Source organism: Hyperoodon ampullatus (genome assembly GCF_949752795.1).
Source record: "Hyperoodon ampullatus genome assembly, chromosome: 3".
NCBI lineage: Eukaryota > Metazoa > Chordata > Mammalia > Artiodactyla > Ziphiidae > Hyperoodon > Hyperoodon ampullatus.
The window spans coordinates 49,891,380-49,903,488 of NC_136916.1; positions in this window are offsets into that span (position 1 = coordinate 49,891,380).

Genomic DNA, 12,109 nt, shown 5'->3' on the forward strand with positions numbered 1-12,109 from the left:
TTTTGATTCCCCCCCCTCCCCGCCAACGAGGGTCAGTAGATCTTGGTATTAGAAAAACGTAGTCATCAGTGATAATAAAATGGTTTCTTTGATTACCTTTCTGCTACAGCAAGAGAGTTACTGGGAACATGCTGATAAACATCAAAAGGGCTGAAGTTTTTAGTCTGTTAAGGCAAAACTGGTGCTTGAGGTCAGCAATCTGACCGCAGGGTGGTGAGTTGTTGAGGTTATTCCTCCTTGAGGGGTGCCTGCACTTGCTGGCTACGGTCAGCCTTTTTTCTCTCCTGAGAATGCTTTTGTGCCAGTGACATCTCTGGACAAAGTAGCTGCCGAAGTGAAGGCAAGAGATTCTGCTGCTCAGCTGAGTGGGGCTGAAATAACAAGCGTGTTTATGTGGGAGAGAATGAGGGGGGTTGCTTTTGCGTTATGGAATTCTTAAAATTGTTTAACCGGGAAGATGTTATTCAGAAACCCCTGGTGCCTTCAGCTTGTTTTTTGTTTATTTCAGATTTCTTTTTTTCCCCCGTTTTTAATTATCTCTAGAAGAGCTCAGGAGGCCTCCCCTGCCCTAAAATAGTTATAATATTAATGGGCTGAACTCAAGTCGTTACTCCAGATAAAAGAGTCTCTTACAGACTCCTGTGTTCGACAGGGAAGTCCAGGCCCCTCCCGCCATGTATGAGGAAAAGGGCAGAGACAGGAGGCTGGATCTTTCTTCCCAGCCCAAATCCTTAGCTTTTCAGCCAAAGACTGGTGTCGGGTATGAACCCAAAAGTCACGACTAGCATTGTGTCCGCGTGAGTATACAAAGTCATGCCTTCCCCTCCTCTGTACTATCCTGGATGCATCGGGGGTGTAGGTAGTTTGGGAGGGAGAGAGTTTACGCAGGTTTTTAATAATACTTTTTCTGTTCTAGCTGGTGCATTCGGCAGATTCCTTTTTTAACATTTGGTAATGTGTCTTCTCTAATGCTAGAAAGAAAAGTTGCCAAATATAGCTGTGGATCATAATAAAACACCCTAAAGGTAATACGAACACACTTCTCGTGTGGGTGCAGGCATGGGTGAGCGCCCGTGCTCACTGCAGGGCAGCCTGAAGCAGAGCTCACGGCTGGAAGGCACCTTGAGTCAGCAATCGATATGTCATTTGGGCAGAGCCAGTCACTAATTAAAATGACGGGCCTTACCAAAGTAGAACGAGCAAATGAACCAATGTTTACGAGCATCTGTGAAGGGGCACTGTGCCCGTCTCAGGGGGGTTACAGATCCACGTGGTGTGTAGTCCCTGCCGCCCCACCACAGCTCAGCTGGGGAGACAGAACCCACGAAAAGTTCAAATTAACAATAGAAGATTTAAATAGCATTTCAAAATAGCTGTTATTAATAGATGGGAACAGAAACCAATCTGTTTTTGCAGGGATTCTCCTAAAAATGTTAGCATCATTCCAAGCTGTGCAGAGTGGATAAGAGCAACATCGGTGGCCACTCCTTGGGTTCCAGGGGTCCCGATGATTTCAGTCCACTCGTGAATCCATCTGGACCTGTCGGAGGCCACATGTATGTTGCAGATTTACAGGATCCCATCAGTTATGCAGCAGTCCCTGCCCTGACTGCAAGGCCACTGTAAATGATTTGAACATTTTGAAGTTCGTTTTCGTATGGGTCAGAAATACAGCCACGCTTCACCTTTCTACCATCAACAGAATTCCCCTGGTGAATGCACTAGTGTGGAGCAGAAAGGACACAAGTCTTGCAAGGTGGATTGAAGGCCATTTCCACAAAAGCGATTGGAAATATCTGCCTTGGGGCCCTGTTGGTGGCGGGGTGGGGGAAGGACTCACACTCTCCCTGGAGCCGAAGCTGTTTGGAATGCTGTGCTGGTGGCTCCCGCTGATGGCAGCCCCGAGCCTGATATAAGGGCAATCCAGGGCTCCATGGGGGCTTTAACGAGGGTCCTGGGCTCAAGCCTCATTATGTACCCACTGGGAATGGGTACAGATTAGCAAACTGGGAGTTGTTAAGTCCATACAGAGTTTCAGTTTTGGAAGATGAAAATGTTCTGGAGATCTGTTGTACCACAATGTGCATGTAGTTAATACTATACTCTAAACTTAAAAATGTTTAAGGTGGTCAATTTTATGTTATATGTTTTTAACCACGGTAAAACAAAACTTAACAGCAAACTTACTTTAACTGAGCCATTGACTCTTTTACACCCAGAATCAGTCGTGTCTCTGCTTTTGATAGCTAGAAATGGGCAATTTCTGCATTTTCTGTTTGTTTGTGTGTCTTTTCTCAATGGTTCATTCTTTTATGCAAGAAGTTTTCACTTAAATTTTTGTCTTGAAAATAGCATACTCATTGAAGTATTTTGAAGAGACGGAAAAGTAGAATAGAGGTGTACCCAGGGCCATTGTTCTGATTTATTTCTTTCCACTGTTTAAAAAAATATTATTATAATAGTACTTCTAGCACAGGAACCCCTGCCACACTCTCTCCAGGATGGCTGAGGGATTTGTGGGTTGCTGGGGTAATGTGCTATTGAAAAAAAATATCAGGCTGTGTCAGGTAAGTTTCATTTGCCGTTGACCTAATGCATCCAGAGAGGGACGTTTTGTTGTGAAGATGCCCAACGTCGTAGAGGCTGTGTAAGTCCTTATAACATTCCTTCCTTTGGAGACTTACCCTGATTTCCCTCAGATCCACCTCATAACCATAATGCCATCTACATCCCAAAATATGCTAGCCCAATATATTTCTAGTAAGTGATCTCGGAGGGACAGCAGGGAGCGGTCCTGAAGAGAGATCTTAGTTCCCTGCCCAGCAATTGAACCTGGGTAGCCTGGATGAAAACCAGGAATCCTAGCTGCTAGTCCACCAGGGGCTAGAGGCTAGAAGCAAATTGGCCCTAGCTCTTTCCCCCGTTTGAAAGCAAGAATGTTTCAAGGAGGCAAAAACTGTAAAAACAGGTACAAAGTGTATTATTAAAGACACAGCACAACGTATGGGAGAGCACACAGAGAAGCAGTTTGTTTATTTAAGACAGAAGCAAGGCAGAAATACACACCCAGGGAGAAAGGGTACGGAGGTCCTCTCTAACGAGGCGGAGGAGCACAGTAAGTGAGAAGCCAGGCAGAAATACACACCTGGAGGGGAGTGTGGGAGTCCCGGATGAGGAGTACAGTGAAGAGGGGATTTAAATCACTTACAGGGGACAGCCCTTCCGGTCTTTGTTTACATTTGTCCAATTATCTCGTTTCTTTTTTCACACCTGACTGGTCCTAGGACCCTCCCCAAGGTGTGTGCGCAACTTTTTGCTAAGATGGGTCCCTCTGCAGAGGGCTGTGGGTGCATTCCACACTTATGATGGGGTGACACCTCCTCCCTTTTTGACCCCCAAGGCGCCTTCCTGCGCATGTGCAGACAGAGAAGTTTTCCTTGACCTCAGCAGTGGGCACCTTATCTCTTTACTTTAGCAGAACTCAGCTTCTGCCACAAGCTTTGTCCTTGGAGTGTCTGGGTGAGAGCAAAGCTTCAGTTTTACTCCACTTGACAGACACCAGCTGTCTGGCCCAGGCGCCCATCTATCTTCTGCCTCATAAAGATGGCTCATCCCTTCTCCAAAATTCCGGCCAGATATAGGGAGGGGGGAACTGCCTCTTAAGAAGGAGACAGGGTGTGCTTATTTATGCTGTTTCATTTCCTTTGTACCTAATTCGGAGGCACTCCCCCAGGCTGAGCCCTGTTATTAATTTATGGAAAGTTCCTGCTCTTACCAGTGGTCCTTCTTTGACCTTCTTATCAAGGCTTTGGCTTTTGAATTAGTCATCCCTGGCCTCAGTTGCACAGCCCTCTTCCTCCCCTTAGTACTGAAAACACATCATTTACGCAGATACCGGCTCTTCACACTATAGAACAATCTTAGCGATTTGATGCAGGGGTGGGGTAGGGAAGTAGCATTGAAGGTAGCCACAAGTCAAGGGAGCATGCATTCCTGCAGAGAGGGGCCCCTGGTGGTCAGATGGGAGAAGGATGAAGGCAGGTGAGGGTGGCCTATGCACACAGAGGGGCTTGTCCTTGATAACTCATCCATCTCTGCTGGCCCAGGGTCGGGCAAGCTCCCCACCTTGGAGAGGAAGATGGCAGGGGTAGAACTTAAACATTTTTTAAAATTAATTTATTTATTTTTTGGCTGCATTGGGTCTTTGTTGCTGCACGCGGGTTTCTCTATTTGCAACGAGTGGGGGCTGCTCTTAGTTGCGGTGCACAGGCTTCTCATCGCGGTGGCTTCTCTTGTTGCGGAGCACAGGCTCTAGGTACGCGGGCCTCAGCAGTTGTGGCACTCAGGCTCAGTAGTTGTGGCTCGCGGGCTCTAGAGCGCAGCCTCAGTAGTTGTAGCGCACGGGCTTAGTTGCTCCGCAGCATGTGGGATCTTCCCGGACCAGGGATTGAACCCGTGTCCCCTGCATTGGCAGGCGGATTCCCAACCACTGTGCATGCCACCAGGGAAGCCCGAACTTAAACATTTGAAGGGTCCTCTAAGCTCATAAAATGTTTGCACCACCTAAATTGTGCCACAGGGCAAAGCTCTGTTCCCAGGCCCTGGTTATGGTTCTATATAGTACTGAAAATCCAGTTTCAAATCTTGTTCTTAAAAAAAAAAAAAAAAAGTAACATAGCTAGTAAATATTTTCTATGTTACTTCATACTCTTTGTAACCACTATTTTAAAGAGCTATTGATATCCTTTTGAGTGGATGTGCCATGTTTTAATTAACTACTCTTTTATTGTTGGACATTTAACCAATAACCATTTATAGAAAATGTTGACATCTAGATAAGATCACATATTCAGTATGAAAAAAGGCGTGAAGGGTAGAGATTTGATGGAGATTAGTTACTGTTGCCCTGTAATCCTAATTTGGTGGTCCCCAGAATGTACAGGGCAAGATTGAGTTCTGTGCATGTCCTGAGGGACTAACAGTTTGACTCCCTTCAAGCTCATGGTCTTTGCAGATTTGGGATTTTTTTTTTTTTTTTGCGGTACGCGGGCCTCTCACTGTTGTGGCCTCTCCCGTTGCGGAGCACAGGCTCCGGACGCACAGGCTCAGCGGCCATGGCTCACGGGCCCAGCCGCTCCACGGCATGTGGGATCTTCCCGGACCGGGGCACGAACCCGTGTCCCCTGCATCGGCAGGCGGACTCTCAACCACTGTGCCACCAGGGAAGCCCAGATTTGGGTTTTTTTTAAGTGAGGGCAGGAAGAAGTGATTTTCTTATTTTTTTGATGATATAATGAAAAATAAATAGAAGAAGTAAAAACAGTATGCATTTAGTTGAAGCCCCCTGTAGTCCTCTGTCTCCCACTCAGAGATGAATATAACGTTGATTTGGTGTTTGTCATTTCTACGTTCGTCTTTAGATATTAGAGATTTGGCATATTATTTGGCATATTTTAAACTTTTATGAAAATATCATCATAGTGTCCATACCCTTCTTCAGCTTGCTTTTTTACTTAATGTATTTGTGAGAGTCGTTCGTGTTGGGACTTGTAATTCTAATCCAGTTATTTCCACAACTGTTTGTTCTTTCACTGCATGAATATATCACAGTTTATCCATCCATTTGCCTAATGATGGGTGTTCAGTACCCCCTCTCTGCCCACTTTTTTGCTCTTAGAAAACAGTGCTGCCTTAAGTACTCTTCTAAAGGTCTCCTGTGGACATGTGTGAGAAGCTTTTTGGGTATTTCTTAGCAGTGGAATTATTGGGTCATGAGGTTTGTGCATCTTCAGCTTTACTAGATATTGAAGATTACTTTCCAAAGTGGTGGTACTTCACATTCCCACCTGGTGTTCCCATTGTCCCACATGTGCTTCTGTCTATACTCAGTCTGCCAATCTGATGGGATAAATTGGTATCGTGTTTTTATCTCTTGCAGCAAATTAGATTTATTTTATAATTTTCTTCCACTGGCCAGAACAGAGCCAGTGTTAGGAAAAAAACTGTTAAATTTCTTATTCTTTCTATAATATCCTTTTTAAAACATTTTTTATTTTTAAATTTTATTTATTTTTGGCTGCGTTGGGTCTTCATTGCTGCGTGCGGGCTTTCTCTAGTTGTGGTGAGCAGGGGCTACTGTTCATTGCATTGTGCGGGCTTCTCATTGTGGTGGCTTCTCTTGTTGTGGAGCACGGGCTCTAGGTGTGCGGGCTTCAGTAATTGTGGCACGCAGGCTCAGTAGTTGTGGCACGCAGGCTCAGTAGTTGTGGCTCACGGGCTGTAGAGAGCAGGCTCAGTAGTTGTGGCGCACAGGCTTCGTTGCTCTGCGGCATGTGGGATCTTCCCGACCAGGGCTCGAACCCATGTCCCCTGCATTAGCAGGCAGATTCTTAACCCCTGTGCCACCCGGGAAGTCCTTCTACAATATCCTTTTGAGATTTTTCTAACACAACCGTTTAGATATCTATTAAATGACTTAAAAGTTAGATTATGAAATAAATATTCTCTTCCCAGTAATCAGAAGTGTACCCTATATAATTTGGTGTCAGAGTGCCAGCTGACTGCACCTACCGACGGGGTCCAGGTGACTGCCACTTGGCTGGTCTCTGCTGTATTCTGTTGGTTAGGAGCAAGTCCCAGGTCCCACCACAGTCAGGGGAGGGGTTTACACAGGTATGAATTCCCGGAGGTTAGGAGCATGGGGGCCACCTCTGCAGGAATCTGGTCTTCACAATAGGTACCATGTTTCAGTGTCATGGTTTAAATATTCAGCACTGTTAGGGCAGTCAGCGACTTTCAGATTTCAGAAGACTGACTTACCCAAGTCCAGTTCTCAACAGAGGTGTCACGTCAGAGTATTAATTCATGATGAGAAGAGAAGCTGGCAGTTAGCCTGGGGCTCGAGTTTGCTGATTCCCGTGTTTTCTCCTTTTGTGCACATCCACATGGGAAGCTAAATGATGTGCTTGGTGAGTGCGGGCTCAGGCAAGAGGAGCGACAGGATCATCTTAGTGGCCGGTGTCATTGAGCCCTGACAGCTTCATGCATCCCTCTCCATAACAGGGTTCTTCCTGCTACCCCAGTTTCCTAGGTTCTTGGAAACAGTGATCAACTTTGCCTCTCCATACTCTGCTTTTACTAGACATGCTGTGTGTCCCAGCTCCCTTTCTGGTTGCCCATTAATTTTCTAGTTGGAATATAATTCAGTTGATTAAATTCAGCATTTTGAAATGACTTCATTGTAGTCATCTATCCTTGAGATTCATTCATCCAGCAAACACTTATTGATCAGCTGTGTGCCAGGTGCTTGGGACTGAGCTGTGGACAGTACAGCTCCTCATGGAGCTCACAGTATAGAGCCAAAGACTGACAGTGAGCCAGTAAGCACAGGTGTGATGACTGTTTGCCTTGTTTCCGTTGGGCGTATTGGCAGTATCTGGGTTGTTCTTACAGATCTGCTGATTTCATCCCTTCTTGATTCTTTAGGTTTCGTTGTCAGTGTCTCACCTTAACTTCAGTTTTGAAAGTAGCTTGCAATCTGCCCCACTGACTTTTTATACTACCTGTGTCATTTTGTAGAACAAAGGAAAGAAAAGGAAAACAAGAGACCAAAAAGTTGAACTAAACCTGGATTATAAATAGTATTTCAGTGTAGATATCCATCAGTCAGGGGCTGCCTAACGAGTATGATAGGTCCATTTAATGGAATATTATGCAGGCATTAAAAATTGTGGTATGTATCTTTATATATTGATAGAAAGACGTTCAGGATATAGTGTTATTTAGGAAATGCAGGGTACACATAGTATACAGTAGGATTTCATTTTTTTTCATAAAGGAAAATTATATGTATCCTGAAGAGAGATCTTAAAACAAGGTAAATTGATGTAAATATCAGCACTCTCTGAGTGGTGATTTTCAATTTATTCTTCATACCTTTATGTAGAGCCTAAATTTTTACTTTTTTTTTTTTTTTTTTTTTTGCGGTACGCGGGCCTCTCACTGTTGTGGCTTCTCCCATTGCGGAGCACAGGCTCCGGACGCGCAGGCTCAGCGGCCATGGCTCACAGGCCCAGCCACTCCGCGGCATGTGGGATCTTCCCGGACCGGGGCACAAACCCGTGTCCCCTGCATCGGCAGGCAGACTCTCAACCACTGTGCCACCAGGGAAGCCCCCTAAATTTTTAAATTATATTACTTTATTAATCACAAAAAGCATTTTTCAGTTTAAGGAAAGGTGTTTTTTAAAATGTTCCAAATTTCTTCATACAAAGTATGTGTGTTGCAATTTGTGTGTGTGTGTGTGTGTGTGTGTGTGTGGCTTGTGCTGCGAAGCTTGTGGGGTCTTAGTTCCGTGACCAGGGATCAAACTCGGGCCCTCGGCAGTGAGAGTGCAGAGTCCTAACCAGTGGATCGCCAGGGTGTTCCCGCGAATTGTTTTTTTCATGTATGTGCTCTGGTTTCAAAAACACAAGTGACAGTAGCATGGCTTCAGTCCAGCTGTAACCTCAGCACACATCGGTGCCAGAGGAACAGCTTTGGCCAGATGAAAGGGTGATAGCAAGTACCTAATGATATCCCCACTAACCCACCACAATAAACTATATAATAGGGCTTTAAACAAATGAATACTATATTTGCTGAACCTTTTATATAAAGTTTTACTTTAAAAAACAGATATATTTTCTGTCAGATGTGATGAAAGGACATTAAGCAGGGAAGAGAAAGGAACAGCCCTTTTTGGAAGCATATCCAGTGCGCCGAGGCCAGACTCTGTTCTGGACACCCCACCACCTCTCTATGGGTGATGCCTGCTGATGAAAAGGCCGGGGCCCTAGGCTCAGATCCCTGCTCTCTTCCCTCCTGTGACATCGGGCCAGTTGCTGAACATTTCTAGGTCTCTGTTTCCTCTGGTTAAATGGAGGTGATAAGATCAGACCCTTCACGAATGATTGTGAGGATGAATTCCGTTAATGCCCGCAAACGTGCTGCATGAATGCCAGACATGGGGTCAACACTCCAAAGAGGGAGCAGCTATTAGTTCTGCGGTCCCCAACCCGACAAGCCCACTAGGATCATAGTTATTGGGGAAGCCAGGCTTCAAATGAGGACCTTCCTGACCCCACCACCCATGTCTTCCCTGATGGAAAAGTATGTTGGACTGTAGCTGTGGAAAGGGAGAGAGCAAAGGAGGGAAAGGAGAGATGGTAGAGGGAAGGAAAATGGACTGTGGAAAGAGAAAGTTAAGAAGAGGGAAAGAGCAAAGGAAGATGAATGGAGAGGGGTGAGTGGGCGGAAAAGGGAAAATCAAACGAGAGGAGGCAGTGAGAAGGGAGGGAGAAGCGCTGAATAGCAATGGAGAGAAAGGAGTAAAGAGGCTCTGAGGGAACCCTCAGCCCCTCTTCCCTCCTGGGCCCCATCCTGTCCCTCCCAGGAGGGATTCCTGGTCCAGCATCTGCCACTGCATTCTGAGATGATCTCGCCGCTGGCTGTTCACTGCCCTTGAGTTTCCCATCGCTGATCAGTCCTTGCTGCCCCAGAACAGGGTCCAAGCCTGAGCCTGGCCTCAGAGATCAGTTAAGGAACACTCCCATCTGTCCTCCTAGACACGCCTTCCACTGTTCTCCGCCCTCTCTCCTTTCACTCTATTTTTAACTATAAGGAAATCAGCTTTTTTTTTCCCCACCACCACATTACAACGACTTAATTCATAAATGCTTTGCCTATTTTTTAAATTCTGACACTCAGCAGAACACATCAGTGCTGTATTGTAATAGTAAACTGAAAAACTAAATTTTAATGTTTCCGTAAAAATTTTAATTTGTTCAGTTCATGTATCATTTTACATTAAAATGATATGTAGGTATTTCTATCCAGTGTCATCTTACTTACAAAAATAGAACAATTTATTGGGATTAATGTTTCCTTTTGTCATTAAAAACTATATATGTATCTGAGAATATCTCAGAGTCCTTATAATCAGAGATAAATGTTTTGGTTTAGATAATAGCATTTCCCTTTACTCTTATTTTAACCTCCAAATTCTGTCGATCTATTGCATATTTTGGGCATTGTAATTTTACTTTCTCTTATTTCTTTCAATTCTTCTGTCTTTGCTTTACCTACCTGTCCCTTCCCCTGATTTCCCCAAGTTTTTAAACTCCTAAACTGGAGATTGATATGATAACAGCAAAATATGGCACAATCAAAACAGTGTACGACCCAGACCTGCCTGATAGTGTTGCAGACCCACTTGTGGTGCTAGAGATGAGATTTATAAACGTGCAAGAGCTGATGACCTCAGGCAAGGGAGCCAGAATTAATGGGAAGATCTGGAAACAATTTTTGAGAAGTAACTTATTCCAGTGACATTTATTTTTAATCCTTATTCATTAGGAATATAGATCCCTTTGTTCTGGCAAAGAATCATGATACTAACCAACCAAGAGACCTAACAGATAAACACTTGCCCACCACACTGATAAAAAGGGCACCAATTCTGAACAGACCTCAGTGTATGTTGTGGACTCATGCCATGTGACATTTTCTCTCACAGAGCGTGCACAGTGCTTGGTTTGTTACAGGGAGGTGTGTTATTGAAAAGCAATCTCAGACAATGAGTGGTGGGTAGACTCCTTTTTCAGAAAGGGGATGTAGCTGGGCTTCTGTAGCTCAGGCAGGATAATTCCAGGCGGATGAAATGACTTTCAGAAGAAGGCATTGCAAAGGTCTCCATTCATTCCCAGGTATTATACTGAGTGGCTAATGTTTGGGATTTGGTCTCAGTAGAGAACTATACTTTTAACTAAACCATATTCTCTAATGCCTTTATTGCTGCAGTTTCTGATACTGGAATGCTAATCATGCTCTCATTGTGTGGATTCTTTTTTTTTTAATTAATTAATTAATTTATTTATATTTGGCTGTGTTGGGTCTTCGTTTCTGTGTGAGGGCTTTCTCTAGTTGCGGCAAGCGGGGGCCACTCTTCATCGCGACACGCGGGCCTTTCACTGTCGCGGCCTCTCTTGTTGCGGAGCACGGGCTCCAGACGCGCAGGCTCAATAGTTGTGGCTCACGGGCCTAGTTGCTCCATGCCATGTGGGATCTTCCCAGACCAGGACTCGAACCCATGTCCCCTGCATTGGCAGGCAGATTCTCAACCACTGCGCCACCCGGGAAGTCCATTGTGTGGATTCTCGTAGGTCAGCTCTGTCCGTTAAGATTTTTTTTTTTGCAGTACGCGGGCCTCTCACTGTTGTGGCCTCTACCGTTGCGGAGCACAGGCTCCAGACACAAAGGCTCAGTAGTTGTGGCTCACGGGACTAGTTGCTCCGCGGCATGTGAGATCTTCCCGGACCGGGGCACGAACCTGCATCGGCAGGCGGACTCTCAACCACTGTGCCACCAGGGAAGTCCCCGTTAAGATTGGAAACATGCCCTGAAGGAGCATATAAGTTAGTAGGGGAGACAGACTATTAAACAGCTAAGAATAATAGGATATAGTAAGTAGTATAAAACACACAGAATAAAGAGCTAAAGGATACACACGAGGCAGCCATTTTATTGAATGGAAGGGCTGGTGGGGCCTTACAGGATTAGTACGAGTTTTCTCGGCAGGCAGAGGGGGGAAGGGCATTTCTGATAGAGCACACAGGCAAAGGTGTGATGGCAGCAACGTGCATGATGTGCTGCAGGACAGTGGTAGGTGGGGCGGCTTTGGGGAAGGTTAGAGTTAACTGGGCTGTGGTACGGAGTGGCCAGGGATGAGGCTGAAGAAGGGGTTAGGCTGGGGTGTGTTGAGAGTAAAGGAAGTGGAGGGAATCCCGGAGTGTGGCACAGAGAAAGTATGACACAACCTCTCTGTTCTCTACTTTGGGAACTCCTCATTCTCATCAGTTCTTCCCTGAGCTGGTTGCTACCCAGGAAAAAAACAAAGCCCTCTCCCTTTTTCCTCCCCATGTTTGTTTTTTCTTTTAAATGTTAAAAATTTTTTTTTCTACATTGAGGTATAATTGACATATAGCATTATATTAGTCTCAAGTATACAACATAACGACTCTATATTTGTATATATTACAAAATGATCACCACAGTAAGTCTGGTTGACATC